General features: G+C 45.0%; 1 long non-coding RNA gene across 4 annotated transcripts in view; it reads right to left on the bottom strand.

Moving 5' to 3' along the window:
* Positions 1 to 27,159, bottom strand: part of LOC107212506 — a 71,185-nt gene that overhangs the window by 8,278 nt on the left and 35,748 nt on the right. Inside the window, exons 3-8 of one of the 4 annotated variants that reach the window (XR_001524480.3) lie at positions 21,518 to 21,604; positions 20,846 to 20,916; positions 18,126 to 18,261; positions 16,297 to 16,526; positions 15,367 to 15,438; positions 10,943 to 10,995 (exon numbers count right to left, since the gene is read on the bottom strand). This is a non-coding gene — a long non-coding RNA (uncharacterized LOC107212506). The remainder of the gene's footprint in view (positions 1 to 10,942; positions 10,996 to 15,366; positions 15,439 to 16,296; positions 16,527 to 18,125; positions 18,262 to 20,845; positions 20,917 to 21,517; positions 21,605 to 27,159) is intronic. The other 3 variants (XR_004499749.1, XR_004499751.1, XR_004499750.1) reach the window with 3 other exon arrangements.

Below are 27,159 nucleotides of genomic sequence, written 5' to 3'. Positions count from 1 at the left end.
ATTGCTATTGTCTGTGGAGTAGCTGGGGGCTCGGGGCTGACATTGCTGAACCATCCACACAAACCACCATTGCATGTCACCAGTCCAGACCCAGGATTTACAAACACACAGACAGTCACAGGTAGGCTGGCCTCAAATTATTCTGGGAATCTAAAAAAAAGAAAACAAACCCAACCCAAACCCCTCAGTAATTTTGTATTCTTTCCTTTGCATATAAAATATCATTAAAATAATTAGAAAAACAGATGCATTGTATCAGTAACTGACAAATTAAGAATTCAGTCATGGCTGTGCAGAAACCCACTGCCTCCTTGCAGTACCAATAATGATTATTTATAGCCTGCTCTGCAAGGAAAGCAATCCAGAAAAACGGAATGATTATAATGTAATGCACTCATCCCCAGGGAGAAGTCTGGTGCAAGTTGCAGCCGACATCTCACACCATTTTCTTGTCTTGAATTTTAAACTTTATTGTAAGTACTGTTTGTGTATTTTGCAGAGAATGTCTCTGTTCCTCTTTAACAAGTACCCATTTTATTCCTGCTGAATTTCATTGAACTTACTCCTGATTTATAAGAGGCAGATCCATATTACTGCTTTATAGAGCAATCTCTTAGCTGCCTATTCACAAGGATATGCTGCCTGGCAAAAGAATGAGCTGAGGGAATGAGCTGGGTGGCAGATGAGCTATTAGTCTCGATGATATCACCATAGCATCTGGAGCAGTTACACGCAGCACTAACACAGGGTATGAGAAATTCTCTGCTCTCAAAAAGAGCTAACAAAGAAAATACACAGAGGGTAGGAGGTATGGAAGAATCACAGAAAAGAGAAGGAGCTGTACAATGTCACATTGCCAGCAACTGAGAGAGGCAGAAACAAAGTCTCTGTCTCAGTCCCCTCCAGCTTCATGTTGCCTCTGCTCATTTCTGGTTCTGCATCTGGATATGATGCATCTTTAACTGGAAGTTCAATTCAGAAAAAGAAAGTAATTTTTTCTTATTTGCTAAGAGAACTGGCTTTCTGCTGGTTGTGCAAACAAATTCTTTCCCATGATTAATACCTGTCTCCTGTGCTGAAGACATCAGACTCTGCATGGATCAAATCTTAATGAAGCAAAGCTCTCGTCTCAGAAAAGAACATTTCCCATTTTTTCTACAAGCATTCCTCCTCACAATTGTCGTTGTTTAGCCCTGTGATAATTTCATGATGCACTCCCAACATAACTCACAGTACTTCTCATTATTGTGTGCCACAAGTGTTTACCATTTTTGTGGCAGATACCAGCCTTTAGACATTCCACATTTCCTGTTTCACTGGAGCCAATCACTCACTGTTCAGTACTGAGATGCAAATCCCTAATTAATTTATACACAACAAAGCACTTCAGTCATTGCAATGAAAGTGTAATGGAGAGTAGACCATTAGCAAAAATTGGCTATCAAGCATGGAGAAATTATTTCCTTTTCATGTTTCCATCAATATTAAGATTGATTAATCATTTTGCAAAAAAACACCCTCCCAATACCAAACTGCCTTTACACTTTTCCACCAGTGCTGGATTGGATACCTGTTCCAGTTTTGTTTTCTCTCACAGCAAGGAAACCTCTCTGATGTGCTGAGAACTAGGGACTTCACAACTGGTTCAACCCTACTCATATTCTCTTTATAGAACCAGAATATAATAGCCTGGTTTTAACAAAAAGAAATCAAGATTAAATTCAATATATTCTGAAGGAGTGAAAATTCCTAGCAACAGCTGAAAGGGAAGTGGAATCTATAAATGCCTCTTTCATCTTTATCAAATTACTATTCACTGCAGTTACATTTATTAATAACAACATCCCTTAAACTACATTGTGAAAATCCATTAGCAAGAAATGTTTTAAAATGTTCAACAGGCTGTAACAGATGATTTATCAAAAGCTAAAACAATTAAATACTATGAGCAGAGTGGGCATTTTCATGGGCCATGGAGCTTGGCAGGGGGACATTATGGTGTGATCAGAAATGGACAGTTTGCATAGCGCAACTTTAATTCTATCATCTCCATTAGCAAGGGGACAGGCAAGCTAAGAGTGTTTTCTGACTTCTCCTTCATCTCACTTCCATATGTACTCACCCCTAAAATTGCTGATGGGCATTTCAAAGTCACCACTTCTGGCATTTCCTACACACTGAGGTACCAGACTGCTCTGAATCAGGTTCTCAGAGAAACCTGTGTGAGCAGATCACTGCTCCCAGAGGAAACATCCCAAACCCTGACAAGAAGAGCACTCTAAAAAGTTGTTTAATTGTCCCCATGAGGGTCTGACCAGGGGGGCAATCACTGCATTGTTTTCTCCTTCAGCACACCCTGCACTGGCCCTGGAAATTCTCATATTCCCCTCCTGTATTTCTTTACTTGTTCTTTTAAACACAGTTGAAATGTCAATCACTGCTGAGCAATCACTGTGAAGGAACTGGATATTGACTCTAAATTCACGTGGAACATTTTGTCATTATTTTCCTGTAAAAAAAAAACAACCATTCCTGCCTTTGGTGCACACCCTGCAACACAGAAGGTTTGCTCAGGTCCCGGGGGATCGTTCCAGGGGGACAGGCTGCGAGTCCTTCTTTCGGCTGCTTCCAGCTTGGAGCAGAGAACAATAATGGCACAGAGAGCTCTGCTCATTCCCCAGCCGTGACTGCAGCTATCACAGCCTCCCGCTGCACCACTGTAAGGAGGTTTTTGATGACATTTTCTTTGTTGCTACAGAAGGCAAAGCCTGAGTCAGGGATTACAGGAAAAGGCGAGGGGGAAGGGGCAGGAGATGCAACCACAGCCGTGGAGGGAGTGAAACAGCAGCTCTGGGGTCTCCATGCACTTTCTGGGCTGCATAGGAGATTGCTGTGGGCTGCAGTAGGCTTTGGCTGACCTGCTGATAGATCAAGTTCCCCTTCCAGATTTGATCATTCCTTAAATCCATAAAGAGATGCCTGAGGCAGGTCAGATTGTTTCTGAGGCAGATACACACAGTGCAGCCCAGTTCTCTCCAGAGTGAAAAGCTCTTTGCATGTCTAAGCTGTAAGTTTAATTCACCCCAGCCAACAGACAGACCTGAGTCACACACCAGCCACCCTTGTGTTCATCCCTTCCCCTGGGGCCTTCCACTAAGGAGCACAAAGCAGTGGCAGAACAAATTTGTGGCAGAATGTATCTTCTGTAATCACACAGGAGCCAACTTGTTAGATCATTTTCTGTCCCAGCTGAAACTGCAGCTCCATGATTGCTTGTGATTGAGCAGAACTAAAAACCACATAATTGCACGGGCCAAGGCACAGACATCGGCAGCTACAGATGCTGGTGCTTAGTTGGGAAAGTGCAGCACATGGTGAGGAAAAGAAAGTTGTAAATGATATGTACATTCCACCTCATCCCTGCTGCAGAGCTTTCGGCCTTCAATTTGTGCAGTGCAAAAGGCTGGAACTTCTCAGGTGTAATGACAAATTGCACAGCACAAAACATCAAAAACTGTGTCAGTGCTTGAGCTGGTGGGTTCAGCTCGCCCAGCCAGATGAAAGCAGTCTGGACTAGCGCTGGTGAGACAATACTTGGCATCTCACAGGCACATCATTCTTGGCTGGAACATCCCCCTCCTGGTTCATGTTCTGTTTTCTCTGTTGTTGACCTCCAGTGATGGAAGAAAGGGGTTGGACAGGGAGAGGAAAAAGAGAAGGCAGTGGATAGTGCTGGGAGCAGAAGAGAGGCCTAAAGGAATGGGAAAGAGAAGGAACAGCTGTGGGGCTGGGAGGGAAATGGAGATGGAATGAAATAGATATGCTTCCCCTTTGGGAGGGTGGGCTGAGCCAGTGTGGACAAAGCAGGGCTAAAATGAAAGGGAGGAAACCAGAGAAGAGAAGATGGAACAAGGGAGATCACAGAGAAAAACAGGAAGCAGCATTAAGAGGACAGAGATGAAGGCTGGGATATGTTGGGGAAAAACAAACAGTGAAAAAAACTTCAGGAATATTCTGCAAAAGACAGAGAATCAGAAAAAAGTCCAATGAAAATGCCAGCAACCCAGCTGCTGAAGCTCCTGTACACTTACGTCAACATCACACCACAGATCAGCACCAGGGGAGGAGGTTTGGTGTTGATTTTTAATTGCATGGAAAGGCTTTCAGTGATGCAGAACATGAACTTCAGCTCCCACTGAAGAGTCAGAGTGGTTTAGAGGTGCTTGCAGCCACAGGAACACAAGACCCAGCTTGATAAAGCCCGTGAGTCCGGGAGCTACGTTACAACCTTGAGAACAACCAGCCTTTACCTTGTCCAGCCTTGAGACCCAGGGTGATAAGGACCAGCAGGTGCAGGGAGGGAGCCCAAGGCAGGGACACTGCCCAGCTCTGCCCTGCACCACAGCAGCCACTTGCTTCCTCGTCCCTGATGAGGTCCTTCATTTACATGTCTAAGCTTGAGTAGGGATAAGAGGCATCCTCTTTGCTGCTTGAAGTGAAATGTTTGGCTTATTGGCACAGCTTGTTTAATTTGGCTCTTAGTGTTCGGTCAGTGTTATTAGAGAAAGCAATAAAAATGCACTAAATACAAGGAACTACATTAAAACAGCATGGAATTGCAATGCAAACCAAAGAAAGCAGGAGGCCTGAGTGTGGAGACAGCCATTCCCTCCTTCAATCATCCTCTTCTCCCTAAATATGGAGAGTGTTACGGTGGAGGGGTGGAGGGCCCAGTGGTCACCATTCATGTGGGAAGTGTCAGATCTGTATCCAAGTTTGGTTCCTTCCCCCAGTGCCAGGGTGGCTGCTGAGGTCACAAGTGGGGGTAGATATTTCACTTTGATGCAAGGTGAGAATTCAAAAGCACCGAGCTCCCAAAGCTGTAGCTTCTGCCAGAGTTTTGCTTTAGTGCAATATCCTCAGAGGCAACTGGTGTCCATCCTCAGTCATATCTCCCTCCAATCTACATAAACCCTCATTAAAGTGCATCTAAAGAGTTCTTCCTCTTCACACATTGCTGCTGTGTTCTTACACTTCCAGACTGAGTTCTTACACTTGCCACATTTTTCTATTGTTTTCTTGTGACTGTATAATAAGGAACAGATCCCCCCACCACAGAGAAGGACTAGGAGACATCAGAGTGACACACATCACCTGCCCTGGTTGGTGCTCACTGCTCGAGCCCAGCTTTTGCAGCTCAGTCAGATTTCTTGGTTTCTGCTCTGGCCTTGAGCTCTTTAATTTGCCATTTTATTAACTGATCTGAGCCACAGCTGTGTCCCCACATTTCTTCTGCACCATGAAAACCACAACTGCAGGTTACATCTGGGACAATGGCAAGGTGATTGCTGTAAAGCCTGGGATTCCTAAGGAAACAAAGCTTTACATGTATTCAGTGTGTGTGTGTGTGTGCATCTGAGTAGTTCTTGAACAGCACCATACAATCTCAACACAACAGAGGAGAGGATCTCTCAAAGCTCTGAAGCTCCCAGAGGTGACTGGAGATGACAGCTGGAGGATACACATGCCATAAGTATTCCCTGAGGAAAAGGCAGCAGTGAGTGCTCCCTGCACAGCAGACAGTGGGGACAGCACATGGGTGAAAGCTGTTTACCAGACCTGCTGATCAGGAAATTACTCCTTAATAATCTCAGTGTGCCTGAACACCTTCTCTTGCCACTCCTAAGGGAGGTGGATCCTGCTGATACATTCACAGCTTTCCTCCCTCACATGCCTTTCATCCTGAGGCCCAAATTCCAGGGGAAGGGGGTCCCTGAGTGCTACAGCAAAATGGGGAATGGAGGCAGCAGGAGAGGATCCAGGTGCAAGATGCTGGAGCTGCCCCTCAGCACATCCATTGCTCCTGTCCAGAGGCACCTTTGAGAATGTGGTGTAAATGACAGGAACTGGATCACTGTCTGGAGCAATGTCAGCACCTCCCTTTGAGGACATTCACTCCCCTATGCCATGAAATGACAAGTTATTATTTAACAGCAGACCTCACAGGGAGGAATGTTCTTCTGTATTCCTGGCCTCTAACAAGCATAGCAATTGTTTACTGTACTCTGAGCAACCCAACAGTAGCTATAATGTAATAATTATAGAGAAACCTTCCTAAAAATATATTTCCAATGCATCAGCATAACTCCAGCTGGCACTGAACACGTAAGTTCAGCCCAGCTTGAGAATCAGATAATGCACTACATTTTGTGCAGCTGTGCAAGGACTCTGGAGTGGAGCTCTGGAGCCAATGCCTTGCAGTGATGGAAGGAAGGACAAGAAGCAGCCAGAAGAGCCACAGGTTCTCTCCTCTGTGGTCAATGACAACAGAAAACACCAGGACCATTTTCAAACTGGATAAACTGAGGATCTGGAAATCCTAACAACAGCCTTTTCTGATCTGGGTGCTGATTTGTTGGTCTCTGGTTTTAGAGGTTCAGTCTGAGTCCAGGCTGCACCAGCATTTTTCATGGAGATGATTCACTATTACTATTTTGTTTCATCCTCACACACTAGAATAGCATCTAGCAAGCTCCTTGGAGGATCCTTTCTTGTGCTCAGTATCAGTGAACTCCAGCTCATGCTACTGTGCCTCAACTTCCTCACTTGCAAATAAGGCCAAGACAAAAACCCTTCAACCTAGGGGTGCGTTCAGGTTTGGAAAACAATTCTAGCACCTTTGAAAGAAGGTTTCCCTAGAAGCCCAGTCTGCAATTTATTGCTTCAGTTAAAAAAGTGTGTGTTTTACAATCCACAATCTGTTTACACCTCTTACAGCTATCTCTCTAAAAAGAGCAGGGCTCTGGTAGCTCACGGATTTGGCACAGCTTGTCGAACAAGCAGGCTCACCAACCTACCACGACACACAGCACTTCTGTGTAACTTTACAGGCTGTGTTTGACCTGTCTGAACTTGAACAGTCACCACTGATTGATTGGCTTCTAAAAATATCCACCTGCCATGGTTCAAAGTCTGGAGAGCTCTTGTTGATTTAGATGGAGACTTTCTTGCTGGTCAGAGGCTAAGACAGACATCTGACACCCAGGCTCTGCTCTTGCCTCCTGCCCTGGGAGGGAGCAGCAGAGACCCAGGCCTGCTCCACACACTGACAGCTCTCAGTTGTGGGGAGGAGGAAAGCAGTGCTACTCGTCCCTTCTCCTCCTGCATCCCCATTTCCAGGCTCCCCCTGCAGCTAGTGGTACTCAATGGGATGATCTGCAGCCACCAGGAGCAGGAAGTGTCCCCACAGTGATGGGAGAGCTTCCAGAGGCAGCCACTACCAGCAGAAGGCATGGCAGCACTCCTTGGAGAGAGATGCAGAACAGGCACTGCCACAGCAGCCACCAGGAGAAAAGCCAGGCTGCCACCTCCAGTGGAGGCAGTGCATGTCCTGTTGATCTGTAACCTGTCACTGCTGGCACTTTTGTCACAGCTCCTGGATCTATCATCAAGCCAGCTCTAAGAGAGAACTCCATCAGAGGACAAAAGCTACTTTGGGCTCTCAGGAAGACCACAGCTAGACAGTTGCCTATGGAATACCAGGTTGATAAAGGAAATTAATGGTATTCTGGGAGCATGTGGGACTGGAGATGATCACTGCAGCCAGACCTCTTTCACAGCTCCACATTCATTCCCTTTTGTGTACAGGTTACAAAATGAGATCTGCTTCTGCTGCTCCAATCCAAGGTCTTGCAGAACCCATTGTTGCAAGACCCAGAGCACTTCTTAAGTGTATTGCACGACAGTCTATAATCATTCTAGCCAAAGATTTCCTTTCTTTTATATAATGTCCTTCCTCTGCAGCAGTACAGAAAGAAATGCTCTTGCTCCAGTTCTCCTATGTTGAACAACCCATACTCCTTTGACTTTTTGTTTTTTTTCCCTTTTCCTTGCAAGCACCACTTACTGTCCCAGTCACCTTTTAAATTCCACTTTGGATTTATCCTTCCCAAAGATGGACAATGAGAACTGACCATGGCTTTTCAGATGAAACATTGTTCCTTGTACAGTGGCAGGAGTGGTTCCTCATCTTTTCTGGAAACAGCTTGCCTGATAAACCCTATGATCTCATTTGGCTTTTGTGTTCAGTTTTAAAAGGGGTATAAAGCAGGCTCTCCAGTATGTCACTTCATTTTATTTTAGTGTTTGTTATCTGAAAAGAAGAGGGTAGTTAAACTGCCTTTTTAATTAAATTCCTTTAAATCTTTGAAAACAATAAAGAAAGAAAGATAGCAAACAAAGTAAGACAGAAGAATTACCATGTGTATGACCAGAGGTATTATTTCCCGTAACACATTTATATATAAATCTCTTTTCCAAAAACTTGCAACATTTCTCAGTTGCTCAGTCTGTCTCCTGGGTAACTTGACACCTCACAAGAGGAGCCTTGTGCCTCCACTCTTTAGTGGGACACGAGTCTTAGGAATTCTGTTGAAATTCTCCTCTAAACAAAGACTATTCCTAGTTTCTGGAAGGTAAGAAGAACTTGTGACACTGCATCCTTCTCCCTTTGCTTCCCTCCATCTTCAGAGCTAATGAAAAAGGCTCAGAGCAGCAGTGGTCCCTTTGGGCACACAGACTTTCTCTAGGTCTGGGAAAAGCTCCTAAGAATTTACATGAGCAAGGAGACAGAAAATAGGTTTAGATTTGCTGTAAAAGGGTTCAAATCGGTAGTGTCCAATGTTTAGAGCTCCATACATTAAAAAAAAACTTGAAAAACCATGGCTTAGCTGAATTAACTGGACAAAAGTCATCTGCTGTCAGCACAGTATCTACAGGATGAGATCTCACGACTCACACTGGATGTGGCAGAAAGGGGGTCTGTCAGAAACTCTGACCCTGTCATTCAATCAAATCCCTGGTGTAATAGTTCTGACCACAATGAAGACATCTGAGTGCAGAGCTGCACCCTGCTGCACCCTGCTGCACCCTGCTCCATCCTGCTCCATCCTGTGTCTCAGTGGGCTGGAACCATCAGTCCCAAGAGATCAGGGCAGCTGGAAGCACCAGTGTGACCAAGTTTCTCATCTGCCGCTGCTCCAGCTGGCTACAAGTAGCACAGAGTGGATGTAGAACATGGTAGGTTAGACACATAGGGCAGCCTAAAACCCCACAACATTAAGACTGGAATGTGTTTGCCATTTTCACTGGAACTGGGGAATTAGAAAGGTGCAGGTGTGCAGGTTGCTCTGTGGGACTGTCTGAACTGCTACAGCACCTCAGAGCTCTCTCCAGTGTCTCCAAAACCAGCCTTTTGCGATAGCTGGGGCTGCTTTTAATGCTCATTCAGCCCTTTTAAAGTACAGATTTCAGAAATCTGAGGGCTACTTCACTGTCTACCAAATGGCTCTCAAACATTGCTTGCTGCTTGATCTTTAGTAATAGCTACTTTAGGCAAGCTTTTTTACAACTTTCCTGATTTCTTTTTTATTAATTACTCTTCTATGGTTTGGTGGTGTTGGGGTTTTTCATTTGTTTTTGATTGGGTTTTTTATTGTTGGTTTTTTGGGGTTTTTTGTTTGTTTGTTTTTCAATAAGGAGTCAATGCTTTCTGTGTCTCCTTCCTCAGAAACCACTGCTCTCCCAGGGACCTCTCAAAAACCAAGGTCAGAAACCAAGTTCAGTTATTGTACATTGAAGTTAATCTAAAATTGGTGACTTGACAATTTTAGTAGTTTTAATTTCCCAACTGTCTGCTTGGGTTACACACACATAAAACTTTTAAATAATATGCCTTCTCTCTCTCCCCAAGTAGAAAACCACTGTGCTTCCCTGTCCTCCATAGAGTATGTGATCTGTAGCTGCTCTCCCTTGCTTATCAAGGAATTCATTCAGCTCCTCAGCAGCTCCAACCACTGACTCTCCATTCACATCCCTCTAAAGACCACACCAGCTCCCTGATCAGTTTAGAGAGATTTATGTTTGTGTGCCCCTTTATATCCTCCCTCCTCAGGCTTTGATTTACCCTTGTGGCTTCCTTATCACTCTATAGCACTTCCTACACGTTTGTCTTTATAGCTCCCCATTTTCCCTCTTTGACATCACCCCCAAGTTGTGTTTCCTTAATGGAAGTGGGAAAAATTCACCCATCAGAGAGGCCTTTGCAAGGAGCTGTGCAAACCCGAGCTCCTGAGGAATGCAAATGGCATTTTGCTCCTCACTCTGGCCCTAAGAACAGGAAAAATTTCCAACCTATATCAAACTTCCTTGTGCAGTTCTCAGACCCTTGCCTGCTTTTACATTTCCTGTGCATTCTCTGAAGAAAAGCTTTGTGCTCTCCACAAGGCATGAGGAAATAAGACCTTTTCCACTTGTTTTCTCAGTGTCCCCTCTCAAAGAGCCACTCCAGCCCAGCACTGCTTTCTCTAGAACAGACAGTTCCACAGCTGCAAATTTCTTCATTTTTTCCCCCTCTCCTGGGTTTTGTGATCTATTCATTACACAGTTTGTGTTAGCCCATTAAAAAAAAACATGACTAATGGGAAAATGCAAGGTTGTGCTGGAAAGTGGCTGGGGTGAGCACCATCCTAAGGATCCTCATCAGGGCCCCCTGGGGACCCAGGTGAACTGATCTGGACAAGAATGATGGATCAAATTGTGCCACAGCCCCCTCAGTGCTCAGCTGCTCCTTGGCTGGACCCAAGGTTCGAGTTCCTGATCTTTTAACTCAGCCTTTGAAGTTACTTTCACGTTAATTCTCTTGCTCCTAAATATTCCCCTCTGCAAGGATTAAAGCTGGTTGTAAAATATCTCACAAATGTTTACAATCATCATTACACCTGTTCCTAGAAGAATTTCACAGTCAATTCAGTCACGTTATTATTTTCATATTGGTCTTTCCTGCCCTGGTATCCAGATTTCCCAATCACATGAACCAAGAGAGAGCCCTGGCAGGTTATGAATTCAGAACATTCTTTAAACTGTTTTAAGCTCAAATCCTCACCAAATGCAGACGTGCAAGCCAGGCAGATAATGAGATGTCTTCAACCAGCTGAACTGCAAAAAAAAGAGGGAATGTTTCATGTAAACATTGTCTCTAAAGCACTGGGATGTGTATGGCCAAGAACTCAAGCCAGCTGCTATAATTTCTAGATCAATTTTACCCAAATAAAGGCATTCCTACTCTACATGGCACAGCTTTGATCCTTTAAGGAGGAATTTCAGTTACCAGTGTGAGTTCATACTGATCTGGATACAGCCAATACTCTAGCATGCAAGAGGCTGGGCAGAAAAGCAGGGGGAAAAACTAAGCCTTCTTTGGCATTTATTCAACCTGAATTTCACAACAGAAAAACAAAAGCTCAGCACTTCTGGGTGAAATTCCCCCATGACAGAGTAAGGCTTGTCTTTCCAAGAGGAGTTAAGGCAGGCAAGTCATGCCATTTGGAATTAGTCTCTACAAAGTCTAGCTAGAAGCAGGAATAGGAAATAGAGCGTTTGAGAGTCCCTTACTCCCATCAAAATCACCTGGAAACCCCAGGTACTGTAAGGAGAAGAGAATCTCCATCTGTAGAATATTCCTGGCCAGAGTTCAGTTTTCACTGTGATCACTCACTGCCGATCAAGTTTCAGCCCCTTTTCTCCTGTAACCTATCTCAGCTGTTAGCAGCAATAAAACCATCTCCATGTTCACTCACAAATCACATGACAATGCCTTCATGCAAAGGGAAAAGTTTCGCATCATACACATCAGATTTCACATGGGAACATCTTTCAGACTTCCAGCATAGAATATTTTTTCCAAGAAGAAAAATCAAGTCCTACAGTAAAGGCTGATCTGAAACTTACATTAACAAAGGTCACTCCCCATCTTTGAATGTCCGTGAAGTTGTCATAGAGACACCACAGCTAAGCCCTCCTCTAGTTTTAAGGAAAATCTTATCTCATCCAGTAGGATAAGGTCACTTCCAGCAAAATGTTCAATAGTTATAACTCTGTCCTGAAAGTCTAATTGCACAGCACAGCAGAAATGAAGACATGAAGAAAGATGCAGAAAAACAGCAGAAACATGAAGACTTACAAAAATGCACTGCAACATCAAACAGCTCTGCTAAAAAAACACAATGGCAGGCCCTGGTCCTGCAAAGCTCCACATGCAGTCACGCTGCTTTTCCACACATTTGGAATAGCTTTTCTAAAGTCCATGCAGCTATCCATAACTAAAAGACAAGGCCTTTTGCAGGACCAGGGGACTGCTTTACTTATTCTACTGGTGGAAAATTAGATCTGCTCACTCCTATATAACCTCTTTCAAACAGTATTGAATTACCTGCAAGTTACTAAAATTAGACTAACAAATAAATTACTTTGCAGCCGAGCTGATAAAATGTGACTGTTTACATATGATTTAATCCCAGAACTAAGATTAAAGACTACTTCAAACAGAGCCTTTATCCAGTATGTCATATAAAACTCTGTTTGGTTTCAGCAGAGCTGAGAATGACTTTAACAACCTTGTTAATCACAGATTAAGAATGGAAAAGATCCTACTTGGCACCAGGTGTGCCATTAATAACAACTGGGATGCAGAGGAGCTGCAGGATGACCCAGCCAAGGAGGAGCTCCAGGGCTGGAGCTGTGCCATGCCTGGAGCATAGACATGGCTGGGCACAGCAGCTCCAGAGCAGCCCGTGGGGACAGGAGCTCCTGAGACCTCCCTTCTCACATCAGCTCTGCCTGAAGTTCTCTAAGCCTGTGGTGGAACCGCTTGAAAAGTCAGCAACTATCCCTGGGAATCCGAAATTGCCTAAATCACTGGTTTCGAGCCCTAATGAAGTCCCCTCCCTTTTTGTTGGTTTTTGTCTTGGATGAAACAAGGCACAAGGCTGATGTTCTTCACCTTTCCCTTGGCAAGGGCACCATGGGCAAGTGTTTAAATACATGTTAAGGTCCTTGTTCATCTCTGGGAAAGCCCAGCACTGCAGAGGCACAGGCAGAGGCTGAGCCTTTGTTGGCACAGCCAGTGGAGCTCCTGCCACCCTCCTCTCTGGAGCCCACAGGTACCTGGCACCCAGGCCAGGCTCAGGGCCAGGCACCTGGGCACTTCTTACAGCAGCTGCCACCTGCCAGCACCTCACTTGGCCATCCCTGTACCTTCTGCCTCCCTCTCTCCAGGGGACTCCTTTGCAGTGCCCCACCGTACTGGTACAGCCACCCTACACCCTACAGCTCTCCCCTCCAGGAGCTTCTTCCTGCTGGGACAGGAAATCAGCCACTCTCAGGTTAGAGTGTGGTCCATGGGTGACTTACAGGCACTGTCACAGATAGAGACAGTGATAGGAACAGAGGTGGAAATGGGCTGTAGTAGGAAGAAGGTCCAGGCCTACAGGACCCCGAGCCTCAAGTGAAGCCCTGCAAGGTCCTTTCTGCTCACCCAAGGCAGAATTCCAGCAGCACAAGCTCTCCCAACCCCACCAAACCACACAGGGAGAAGAGAAAATCTGTTCCACATTAAACATATCTAACAATCATTTTTAAGCACAACCGCAAAACCTTTGCCTGAGCAGTCCTTCTCATATTTACCTCCCATGCAGTCCCAAGGTCCCCCAAAATGAATCAGAGACTTTGCACATCAGAACAGTCTGGTTGCAACAGCTGCCCTGTGTATAAGCACTGGAAAACGACAAGTTTTCCCACCAAAAACCCACTACAGAAACTTTGCAAGCCCACCTTTTAGGTTTTAGCTCTCAAAATCTGCAAAATCCAGGTCTCTATGGGCAGCACATTGGGATGGCATCCAAGGATCTCATTGGCACTGCCAGCCCCAGCTCATCTCCAGCATGTGAAGTCAGCACAGCCAGCCTGACTGACCACCTACAGGTGAATTATCTCCCAGTTGTTTGTTGTACTCAAGACAGAAAATAAAGGGGGGACAGACATTTCTTTCCCCAGGATCATTTTAGAGGATGTTTGTCATAAATCTTCCCAAGGTAAAAAGCAGAATAAAAGATCTGGAATCCTCCCTTCTGCTGTGCAGTAGATAAGCTGTGATTCAGCATGAAAGTCCTTCTGAGTTTTTCCTAGTTGCCATTACTGCAGTGCCCAAATATCCCATTGTGAAACAAAGTCTCCCCCAGCGAGGTGCAGTGCCAATGCACAAGAAACATCAGGGGGTTTAAAGAGAGAAGAGCAATCCTGGCGCCTGATATTCTGAAAACGCTGTGCAGCCGACCTTTGGAAAGCAATTCCAAAATCCCTCTCATCAAAACAGAGGCTCCTAAAATCACTTCTCATATTTTATAACGTTGGTCAGATCTCTGCTCTGACAGTTTAGCAGTGGAATTCAAGTTTATGATCTGTACTTCACAGCCTTTACTTGCTGCAATTTACTGCATGTTAAGGGCCAGGCAATTGCAGAGAGCACGCACAGAATTCTCTTCCTACTTATATTGCATGTGGCTTGCCTTGTTTAGCTTTGATTTTTTTTTTAATTTTAGCTTTTATTGTGTGCTCCATGCAATTAGTGCCTTGTGTTTCTACAGCATCTCCCAGGTGAAGGACTCAAGAGTGTAGAAAGGTAAATGCAGCTGAAGAACAAAACCAAGTCTGGCAGAACCCCCCACTCTGTGACTATTTTGACAATTTAAAGTTGTTTTTCAAGGTGCTGAGTGGTGCCTTTCTGCTCCTGCAAGAAGCCTGTGTTCCTCTGCAAACTGCTGCCAGTGTGGTGCAGGACCAGACTTGTTTATCCCTGCAGTTCCCCTGGCAGGCACTGGGTATGTGACTCTGAGCTCTCTGCCCTTTCAACAGCGCAGAGCCAGTGCCTGCACGTACCCACTTCCTTGGGAAGCTCTGGAAAAGGGCAAAGCTGAAAAATGCACTGCTCTGCAGCCAGCCCTGATGCAGCTCTTCCTCCCCTGCAAGTCCTGAGGGCTTTACTACCATGCTACTGTCAGTACCATTAAAAAAGAAAATTCTCCTGAAGGTGTTTGGGACCCAGATGACAATTATTTTCTGTGCACAGAGCTGCCATGTGTCCAGATTTTCCTGGATAGTTCTTTTTTTTCCTCATACAAATCATGCATAGCAGAATTAGAAGACTTTTTTGCTGAAAAGGTGGAATTTTTAAAGGGAAGTAGAGATAAGCAACTGCTTGTCTACAATTCCTGGCCATCCAGCAGCCAGTTTGAGAGTAGCAGTTGCTGAGCTTTTGGCATTCCTGGTTTTGTCACATATATAAGGATCAGCTACACAACAGACACGTGGCCCTAAAGATCTGAGCCTGCTCTGTGTTTCTACAACAACCCCAGTGTCTGAGATTACCCTGTGTGTGTGCAGATCAACTGCACAGAACACACGCACAGGATGCTTCCGGCAAGTGCTGCATTCGTTGTGCCAATAGACAGATTTTTGCAAGGAAATATTTACCTCCACTTGGCTTTCAGCAAGTCTTCCTGTACCTCAGCTTGTCAGAGGGATGCTGTCATCAATCCACAAATCCTGCAAACACCCATGACAGATATAATTTCAGTTGAATCAAAAAGGTCACCCAAGACCAGCACAATAACACAATCAACTCAATCACATGGGGTATTTGTCAGATCTTGTTCCTGTGTGCTCTTCTCAAATCTGACTCTCTTTAGATTCTGACTGAGCCATCACACTTCTGCCTGTGCCCCCGGTACTCAGACATATGTTCAGCTTTGGTTAAATTTGACTTCTTGTTGTGTTATGCAACTGAGCTTTACTCAGTGTTATCTTTTGATTGACTCCTCCACTATTCCACTCCCAACGGATTTATCTGAGGCCAATGACAGCCAGCAAATACTTACTAGAACTCTTGTCTTTGGCAGCACATGCTGGCAGTGAGTGTTTTCAGGCAGTTTGAGAAGTGGGTGTCACTTACATTAGCTCACTCTAAAATCTTGACTCACCCTTCACGCACATAATCCCTCCTGCAAATTCTAGGCCATGGATTTTAATAGAGTTTCCAAAGTAGGTGTGAGGGCCGCTGACTGTGCTAATTTAGTTCCTATTGATTTATCTTGTCTCCTTTCATGGCAGCAAATTGTAAATGCTTCCTTTGCTTCACTTGGTGTTTGCTCCCTGTGTGACAAGTCTCTAGCATTGATGGAATGTGTTAGTGAAAAGTGCCTTGATGTCTGTTTTCAATATCACAGAGACAGAGCCATCATCCAGTGACAGTCCCACTTTGGGAGAGCTGTCTTGTTCAGCCTCTACCTATTTACCCAGAGAGGGAAGCTGAGCCCTGTGATGTGAAGGCTCCATAGTAAGACACAAATAAAACTCCAGAAGACGTTAAATAAACCCGTCTTTAGCACTGGAGATCAGACTTACTGTCAGTGCAGGGCAAAGAAGTGGGAGTCCATGGTACAGCAGTGCAATAGAGGAAAACTGAAGCTTCATTAGTGTGAGCAAAGGCAGCTCCATCCAGCCTTTTGGATGCAGGTTTAATTAGGGCTTGAACCAGTCCTGAGCTCTAAGAAAGGCCTGTGTTCCAGCTGCTTTCAGTTCTCTTGATTTGAGTACTAATCACATATTTTTGCAAATATAGCAAGAAGCATTCGCTGTAGGAAAAAGGACATTTAGATGGAGCCTACAAAGACCATAATTTTCTCTTTGGTTATAATTATGTATTACATTAATGTTGTTTTTAAATGAACAAAACAAGTGACTTAATCTTTATAATTACACATTTGAAAAAAAGAATTGTTACAGATGCCTTTTGCAGTGTTTCCCCTGCCTCCTTCACTGGGAATCCCAGCCTGTGCCTCTAAAGGAGATATGCTGGGACTGGCATTTGCCAACTCAAATCCACAAACTTCTGGTTGTGCCAGTTTGTGAATTACAGACCTACTGTCTGCAAATGACTGGTTTTCAAAGCAAAGGCAGCCATCATTTCAAAGGCTGAGAAAGAAATCTATCATAAATCAGTGTATGTGGATTTTATTTATAAAGATCTAATTAAATTTTGTTCTGTAATTCCAATATGCTGTTTACACACACAGTGTATATTTTTTCTTCCTCTTTTTGGCCATGAACACAAGCAATATACCTTATGATTCTCTTCCTCCATAATATGCCTGGTTTTTATGCTGGTAAAGTAACATCTTAGCCTATTGTAGCTTGTTACAGTGCACTATAGAATTTTTATAGTATGTTACAGTCTGGTTTGGAGAGCATCCAACCAAGCAATCTGCTTCCTTTTAAAAAATAACATAAAATACTGCATTTTTCATAATGTGTATGAAGCCATGCAGAAATCCAAGCACGGAAAATAAACAGAGCATTGCCAACACCAAGCACTTAGCAGTCCTGTCCTAGGCCACAAAATCACAAGTTTTCCTTACAAATCTTGAGATTTCAAAGAAACATAATTTTGGGTTTCCTCTATTTGCCCTTCTTCCTTTTAAAACTTTTGGGTTGTTTTTAAGCTATTCTGTATGGTCACAAAAGTTGTCAATTTACCTTCAGCCTTAAAGAATGCTGAAATTATCATGTAATTACAGGATATGAGGAACCAGAGCTTTGAAAAACAACTGTAGCAAAATCTAAAACTGCAAAAGCTGGTGCCACTGCAGGCTGAAATCCACTACCTGGCACAGAACTGACACATCCTCATCCATTTTAACCCTCTCTGGGATACTCAGAGAGGTAAACAGGAGCTAAGACTTCCCTGAATACATGCAGTAGTTGCTTGTCTCTACTTCCCTTTGAAAATTTCAAATTTTCAGCTTACTATTTGAAAGGTTTTCTGCTACCAAACCAAACAGGATTCCAGGCTGGAAAGGGTATTTCAAAATAACATGAAATGTTTAGTTCAACCTAAAATATAATTTCCTTTAGCAGAATTTTGAATACTTTTTTTCCCCAGGAAACACTGAAAAGATGGCATTATTGATCAATCCACAGCAGGCACTGTTTCCCTCCAGTTGTTCTGCATAACTCTTAGGAAGCTGCTGTTCTCACTGCTCTTGTGCTGGTTCAGCTTCCATGGAGAGACATCCATGCCCTCCCTTAAGGACAGACAAGTCTGAGTGCTTGAGCAAACCCACATATGGCTGGGGCTCACCCAGGGATCAGAGCTGCACAAGGGCTCCTGCTGCTGTCGTGGTTTTATGCACAAGAGTCACACAGAGCTCCCACACAGGACATTTGTTACTTACTGTGTCTGTTTAAGGGTAAAAGCACCATACCCTGTTCAGTGGCTACTCTGTGGAACCATGGCTTGGGAAGGGCTGGGCTGCATTCCCATCCTCCATCTGCACCCAGATCCTTAAAGTTGGGTCTGCTTGGACTTCCCTGGTAAAACAAAAGCACTTCACTGTAGTCAGCAGGGCCAGACAAACAAGCATGAAATGGCAGGTCATCTGTCTTCTGCAGCCCAACCTCAGGCAGGACTCAAAGGCCTTGCAGTAACACCCACAGGTGCCAAGTACCTCTCCTTGGCTCTGCCCTGTGCCTGGAGTCAGCACCAAATCCCAGGCAGAGCAGGGATGACTGCTCACTGCCCCAGGCTGCCCTGATTCCTGAGACACTCATGGATCTGCTCAGGAGTGGCCTGGGTGAGCCTTCACCAAAGCATCCAAAACCCAGCTGCAGACTGGGGAGCTGGGAACCTATTTTACTGTCCAGGGCCAAAAGCTCAAGGCCCAGTCATGTCCATGATGTGTACAAGGAGCCCTTCCTTAGCCCCAGAGCTCAGGCAGGAGTGCCTGGCTCCATGCATGGATCCATTTACAGATGATTTGTTCTGGAGTACATTAATTAGAGGGCATCTTCCACTGCGGCACTGCTTGCCAATAGAAGGATTGTGAGCAGCAGATCTATTCTCAGTGTTGACATGTAAGGGTACCATCACTTCAGCAGTGATAGGGAGGTGTTGAAGGGATAAAGCCCACCCTCCCAGTTAGCTCCAGCTCTGGAATCACAGCAGGCCATGAGCCAGTCTCTGATTTGCTCTGTTCCACAGTCCCAGCATTAACACTGAGCAAGTGCCTGTGGGACTGCAAAAACCTCACTCTGTGCTTGACAGGTTCATAGGTAAAAGGCAAAGCTTATGGGAAAGCTAATGAACAAAAAGCAATTGGGGAAAGATACAGGCTCAGATCCATTTTGGATGCCCAATTCCTACTGACAAATCCTCTGGAGTTTGTACGATACACGCGGAACTGCAAACTCAGGGCCTCGATGCTGCTGTGGAGTGGCTCACACTGACCTCCCTGAGATCACACAGGGGGTGCAGGGAAATCAGGCATGCTCTGTCACCCTCTCCATCAAAGTACACAGTGTGAGCCAGACAGCTTCACCTTACTGACACAGAGGCTGGGCTGGAGTACAGCAGCATTAATGCTCCCATGTCCACAGCCATCACAAGAGACTCCCTTGGTCCCATAGGACACTGTGCCCTGTTCCCATCAGCTGACAAAGACCTTTTGCTCAAAGATAAAAAAACCAAATAAAAAGTAGCATGGTTCTCTGTGAAATTCCATTGTACCTAAAATGTTCCCTCACGTCTACCTCAGGCCACACTGTGAGTCAGTTTGACACATACAAGGACTGTTTCGCAAGGCAGTGTTATGTGTGCCCAGATGTGATCAATCACACAGAGCAAATAACCCTCTCCAACAGCTACACAGTTCCAGCAAGGGCAAATGTCACTCCTGTGCCAGTAGCAAGTCCACAAGCCTTCACACCCACATAGGGCAGGGTCCTCAGAGATCACAGGACTTGTGAGAAAAGGGCCTCATGAACATCATCCTAATGCCACATCCCTCAATGGTGAGGGTACAATGCAAGAATGATTTCTGTCCTGAAAAATGAACCAAATTCTGCCCAACTTTTAAGCCAAAGCAGCTCCCATGTCCAGGGTGAGCTGTGAAGCTCCAGGAGTTGTCCTAATATCTACCTGTGCTCACAGGGCACTCCCAAAGTCATGGCATTAATTTGTACATGGTCACTAAATAGCGTGAGAAGGTTGTGGGTCTGCTGGCACAGCCTGAGCTCTCATACAGGATAGAGAGTGGATAAGAGAACAGACTGGGGTCATTATGAAGTAAAGAACTGTTCAGGAATGTCTTGCTGAAATAGCCTCTGAACTCTGCAAAGACTTTGCAAGCAACACTATGAACAGCTTTCTATTAGGTTTTGGCCCTCAGCTTATAAGGGCAAACCCACAATTAAAACAGGCTGCAAAACCAGGGAAAATAGCAGCACAGAGTGCCACAAATCTCCTGAGAGGAGAAATTCTTCATCCAGTGACTGGGCAAACACTCACTGCAGATGTAATGGCAGAAGTTTCTGCAGCCTCTTCTGCAAGGTTTCCCCCTGGGTGTCCCAGCATAGGAGGGCAGCTCTCCATGGGAGCAGTCACAGGGCAGGCTGGGCACAGCCTCAGATCAGGGGACAGGCAGGGAGGTGCCTTCCAGATCAACACTTGTTCTACCAACTCCTCCTGTGCTCCATGAGCCATGTCCAGGTCCCCACCAAGGGTGTCTTTAGGCCAGGGCTCAGCTCTGAATGGGGTGGGTGAGACAAGACGTTCGACTTGTATCCTCATAACCTCTGCTCTAAACAAAGGGGCAAAGCCATTAAGTAAGACAAAAGCAAATAAAAAATCTGGATGGTGAAAGAGCCCATGTGTGTGGAAAACACGGTATTGACCCAATAGGGCAGGGAGCAAAAATTGCAGCTAAGAATCACAGCTTTGGACAGCATGGATTGTTGTGAACCATAGCAACATATTTAGACTCCTGTGTCACAAAATCTCCTTTTCTCAAGGCAGTACTCAGAAATCTGGGCAGCAGGTTGTCCAGTGGCAATGGGTGTGAGGATGGCAGGAGTAAACTCTCCCTGGGGAGGAGCAAAATGCTCCAGGAGTACTTACCCATGGCACAAAGCGAGCTACGGCACTCTCCACAAAGAGCTGTCTTGCTAATTGAGCAAGCCAAGGCTTTTCTGGAAGGAAAACAAATATATCTGCAGACAGGCTAAAACAATAAAGGAAAATTGAAAAGGCTGAACAAAGGGACTGGAAAGTCAGTGACAGAAGTTAAAACCTCAGTAGCAGCTGCCTGCAAGTGGGCAGTGGGGGCTGTGCACCAACCAGGACTCTCTGCCTTCTTCTCACCTGCCCTGCCAGGGAAAGAGGAGGCACAACACGAGGCTCCAGAAATCCAAAAGATGTTTCACAAAGCACTAAATTATCAAAGCCATAATCTGTATCTAGCATTCAAAAAAAGGAGAAGTTCTGAAGTCTCCTTGGGGAGGAGCCAAACGCCAGGGAAAGATGGAGCTGTCGGGGCCTGAGCCGGGAGGGGACACATGGAGGGCACCTGGGACAGGAGGTGGCTGAGAAGGCACCTGTGAGCACATCAGGGAGCCCTGTCCCTCCCTTGGGAGCTGGAAAGATTACACAACTTCATCATAGACCTTTTTCAAACAGAAGGATGAAGACTTTATTCCTCCTATGCTTCAACTGTCTGGATCAGCTGTAAGGCTGCAGACCTACAGGGTGGGAATGTAAAATCCTCAACCCCTTGTGAGACCCTGTTGTCACCTTGAGGCAATGGCTGGTCACGGGAGCACTGAAGATGGACATTCAGGAGGGAAATTCCCAGTGCTCCATTGTGCTTGATACCCAAACCTGCAGAATGAAAGAATTAGTCACCAAGAATGCAGCACAGCAAAATACATTTTTCCAGAAGAGACCCATCTGCAAGTGGCCATTTTCTCCAACACAAACCACAAGCCTTTGGCAGATATTTAAGGATGATTATACTGAGATTTTCATCTTCTAGGAAAATTAGGACATGCCTAAATTCATCTGTATTTCCTGCTTCTAAACCTGACTGTAAAGACGTGCATTTATCCCTGCATTTCCTTTAATGCCGCAAGAGAGGGGTTTCCTCACAGCATTCCCAGACAAAACCCTCCAAAGCACCATTAATGGAGCTGTTTTCCATGGCTGTGGAGAAGCTGGAGGGAAGTAGGTTTCTGTTTATAAATGCAGTGGGAAATTCTACAGGGCTCACCTGCACCACTTCCTTTCATCATTAGCTTTCATTGCTTTTATTTAAAGTGGAAAAAAAAAAATCACACAGCAGAGAAAACCAAGCATTTGTAGGAGTATGGCAAGGTTTTCCATACATGCTTTCCCCATGAGTCAGGGTCCATCCTGTGCACTGACACATCCTGCAGACTTGCTCTGACTCGTGGGGCAAAGGCATGGGTGTGCACAGAACAGGGAGACACCCAGAGAAAACAGAGGGAAAGCAGCATCCCAGGAGCTGTCATAGGAGACACAGGTCCCCAGGCATTTTCTCCCAGGATATCAGTGTGCTGCCTGCTCACTTTGCTCTGCACTATGAAAACTGTGGAGGTGCTAGAAAGCAGCTCTTTGGTGATGGGCTCAGGATGTTTGGAGGAGCTCTGACAGCTCTGAGAGGCTGCAGTTACAGTAAATACCCCTGTGCATCTCACAGCTTCTGCTGAAACTGGGAAACTCAGGCTTGTCTAAGTTCCAAGCGAGGTTGTGCATACAGAGCACACGGCTGCTCCCACAAAACACCACACCTGGACACATTTATCCTGGAATAAAATGTGACTTGATACTACCCACTTTATTCCCTTGGAGAGTTCAATTGCAGTGGCTTTAAAAGCCGATTAGGGTAACACAGAACAATGCTCTGTTTATTCCACAATGAATTTTGCAGCAATACAGATGATGGAATGAGTCCATCCCTAAAACTAAACCTAGAAAAGCACACTTTGAATTGCATATATTAATATGGACCTCAGAGGAGCCAGAGAGAGACACAGCCAGGGAAGGTCTCCTCAGAAACCTCCCCCAGTCCTTCCCCCAGGCTCCACCCGCAGGTTTATCCCAAGACACTCCCTGGATGTGGCAGGAGCGGGCAGTGTGCTGGGCTGGCCACCTGCACACGGTGGGGCTGTGAATCACAGAATCACAGCACATGTCACTGAGAACAGGGGAGCAGATTGACAGGGCTGTCCACATATCAATGCATCAACCCAGAGAGAGCCCCCAAGGTAAAGACAACAACCTGCTTATCAAATTATCAGCTTAATGAGCCAAGATTGCAAATAATAGACAATTGTGTGGGCTAATGGCTTGGTACAGAACCAGGTAAAACAGAATATAGGCTGGCATGAACTCTTTGAAACACATTAGACTATTTATACTGATATTCCTTAAGAATACCTATAAGTAATGTTGAAATTGAGAAAGCATCCCAAAAATCAGCTTCACAAGGAAGTCAAGGAGCGCCTGGCAAACTATTATGTGCTGCATTGCATTTATAAACTAATCTGGAAAATTATTACACCATGAGAGTCCTTCCTACAAGTTTCATCATCTGCAAGAAATTATTGGCTCATGATAATATCAGCCAGAGATCAGCCTGGATGCTTCTGTGCAGCCCTACTGAAGCAGCTCCCAGACCGTGTGGGGTAACATCCCTCTTCCCTCCTCACACTGAAGAGCCCCAGGGGAGGACTGTGCTGCTCTGCTGCCCTGAGCTCCACTGACACACAGCAGGCACCCCCAGCTCTCAGAAAAGGAAACCAAGGCAGAGATTGATTCACAAAAGAGGTCAAAGATCATACACAGGGACAGCAGCTTAGAGATTCCAGATTTTCTGGCCATCTGCAACCTCACCAAAAGGATCACCACAAAGAGGAAATTTCATTTACAAGTGCTGTTCCTACTGGTCTTGAAGTCACCAAGGTGACAGCATGTCCTGACACTGCCAGGGCCACCCTGCCAACCTCCCCTGCAGCAGGACAGGCAGCACTTCCAGGCTTTTCTAAGTAGAATGGAAGTGGGAATGTAACACCATGGAGTAACAGACACAACTGAACCACCTCATTTGGTAGCCCCAAAAGATACGCCCCACCTCACAAGATGTCATGTGCCAATGCCAAAGTGCCACTGGATGAAGACTCAAAGGATGCTATGGCTGCACTGGCCCTGTCCCAGAGGAGGGATGTTAGTCAGTGCAGTGTATATTTATACATCAGTCTTCAGAGAACAGCAATGCCCACTTGTCCTCAGATCTTTGTATGCCTGGGGAGAGGTTTCCAGTTACACAAATTTATTGCAGGGTGACACCCAGAGATCTGATTTCTTGAGAGAGATAATGAAGTCCAGGACTTTCTGGCAAGGAGCAGAAATGTCAGTATGACAAGCTGATCGCTTACTATACCATAACTTAATACATCCTGTGCGTGTTTGGGAGGATGTTTTTGATGAACTGGCAACCGAAATTAGCAAGGAATTTTTAGCATGTGCCTGGTCTTCTCATACATCAGGTATCAAGATTCACCTTGAATGGGAAGATCATTCCCTGAGCATGAGTCCATTTGCTCTAGCATGACAATTTATGACTCTAAGGTACTTGGAGGGATGAGTGGAGAGGGAAATGTGTGCATTTATTCAGGGAAAGCAGATGCTATCAGACAAGGCTGTACCACTGGCTCCTTTGAGCAGCAGAGATAACTCCCAGCATTGCCTCTTGGTGACCTGGACCAACAAATGGACAGCAATACCCTATTTCCCAAACAGAAGAGGACAGTTTGGGAGTGATTTGGAATGCTGCCTGATCCCAGACAGTTAACTATGTACTTCCTTTGTAAATCCCTGTAAGAGTAGGAAGCCAGGCTGGTGATTTTTTTGCTTCCAGTGAAACCAAGGACTCTGCAGGGGCATTGCAATAATAGGATTAAATCCTGCAATGGTGGACTAAAATATTGCAATGGTGGATCACAGAGGGAAGAAACAGGGTAGCTGACAGGAGTGTGGGCAGTATATAATTCAAACTGCAGAGGAGGAGGACAGGTTTAGGCCTACAGCTTTGTTATCTCACTGCAGTCAGATCCTGTTTACTAGACTGACAAACACAACAGCTCGAGAAGTGAAACTGTTTACTTGAGTAAACTGCTGATGCTCACAGCTTTTGCTCCATGTGCCTCTCGTGTTGCTTTCCCATCCTTCCAAATATAGTCTTCAGTGGCAGGCAAGATCTGGAAGGCTTTTAAGCAGGAGTCTCTTCCCAACGAGCACCATGCAGTGCAGTTTGGCTTTTACATATCACTGGCACTCAAGATATAGAAAGAAATTATCTTTCTGGAGATTAGAAAGGAATCCATACAAACTCAGAAACAGACAGATTAATTGCTAGGAATAATATCACCAAACCTGTATACCATGTGCAGTGCATGCTTGTGCAGGGTGTTTATGTGTGCCTATGTGTGTATCTTTACAGAGTAGGCTGAGTAGGTGTATGTACATAAAATCTGCCTAGAATTTCACAATTTCAGTTATCTGGGTGGAGGGCAAAGAAGGCTATGGGCAGAGAACAGAAAGGTGCATCCATTTCTTCTATGAACTGGATGAATTGTTAGTCTGGGGAATTCTCACTGCTGTGCCTGCCCAAACCATGAGTTCAACTCCTGATCCCTGTGGAAGCCATGGAAAGTCCAAAAACATCCTTTCTTCTTTCTATGTTACCTGGATTCAGATCTAGAGCTTCTATAGAAAAGGAAGCAAAAGAATTACCAAGATCTAGAGAGAAAGAGTAGGGATCTGAAGACAGAAAAGGATGAATGTGACATTAAAAACCACCCAGTAATTTATCAGTACAGAACAGGTACCCAGGTACTGCCAGGGCCCACGAGGCTGCCCATAGACTGAATATGCTTTAAGAAAAGCAGCTGAACGAGGAGACATTGAGGTCACAATGAAATATGTGCTCCTCACAGGCAGTACTAAATGAAATGCTGGCCCACTGAAGTCCATGGGAGTTTTGTCATTGATTTAACTGGGGCCATAGTTCCATCCTGGTCCTTTATTTCTTCTGCTGATAATATTGTAAACAGCCTCACTAAGTTATAAAGTGGAAACATGCCCAAGGCATCCTGGTGATGAGCTACATTGCTGTAGGTGGTAACTAAACTGTAAATAAAGCTGTAACTCTTTGGACTTAGCCCACAACAACGTTTTTTCCTGACTAGAAATTCAGGCTTGATACAGAGCAGGGAGAACACACTGACTCTAAAACCTCCCAGGGCAGACTGACATGGAAGACCAAGTTGATTCCAGGAACACCAGTAACTGGCCTCTGTATTTTAGAAAAAATTATTTGTGCTCTGCAAAGCTCCAGTGTATAAAATGTATATTATAAGCAGAGCTGTATTAAAAAAAAAAAAAAAAAAAAAAAAAAAAAAAAAAAAAGGAAAGAAAAGAAAAAAGAAAAACCAGCCAAGGGCTTTTAATTGCTCTCCATATAGATCTTGCTGGAGATGAGTTGGTTTGGTTTAGGATTTGGCTACTGAGCCCATACCTCCCAGATTACTGCTTCTCCAGGAACCTTCCAAACACCCAAAACTTTTACAGGGAAAGCACCAAAATACCTACTTTGCAAGAGAGAGCTGAGGCTAATGGGACTGAGATAAAGCTGGATCTGCTTTCCTGCTCTCACTGACAATCTGGGCTTTCTTGTGACAAATCCTTCTCTTATTTCCCAAAGCAGTACAGTCAGGGCAGCCCACCTGCTGGGCAGAGCCGAGCCTGGGTGCTTATCTGGGGAAGGGACAAGGAAAGTCACAGCTGTGCTCAAAAGTCAGGTAACAGAAAGAGGAGAGGAACAGGTCCTGAGTTTAGGAAAGAATTTGCTTTTGATTTTTAAACAACAACGTTAGTATGGACACAATTTTGGCATTTCTAAAAGCCAGCAGAAACCCCTGCAGAATAGTGAGGTTTGAAATAGTGATTCTTGAAATGAGTCATTTTTCTCTGGTCCATACTGCAAATCCATGCTTCTCTAGCCTGTGCCACTCAGCAGAGCAGTGCAGTGCCATGGGACAAGTCACCAAATGTCCTGCTGACCATGAACATTCCTGGAGCTATGGGAGCAAGCTCCTCAGCAGAATGCCAGCAGTGCACAAACCTACACCTGAAAGACACACAGGTATTTAGATCTCCTAATCTCAGCTCCAAATCTCACTCAGAGCCATCTTTGGTTCCTCATCTTTTGATCTAATCCTTGTCCTGACTTGTGTTGGTGATATTGCCACTGGCAACAGGCAAAGTCAGGAATGTGAGAACAAAGGAACGTAGAACACAGAGAGACCATCCAGGCCATAAAGCCCAACATCATGAAGAACTCATGAGCCTGAAAC

Source organism: Parus major, chromosome 18 (assembly GCF_001522545.3).
Source record: "Parus major isolate Abel chromosome 18, Parus_major1.1, whole genome shotgun sequence".
NCBI lineage: Eukaryota > Metazoa > Chordata > Aves > Passeriformes > Paridae > Parus > Parus major.
This window is presented reverse-complemented; position numbering and strand designations above follow the sequence as displayed.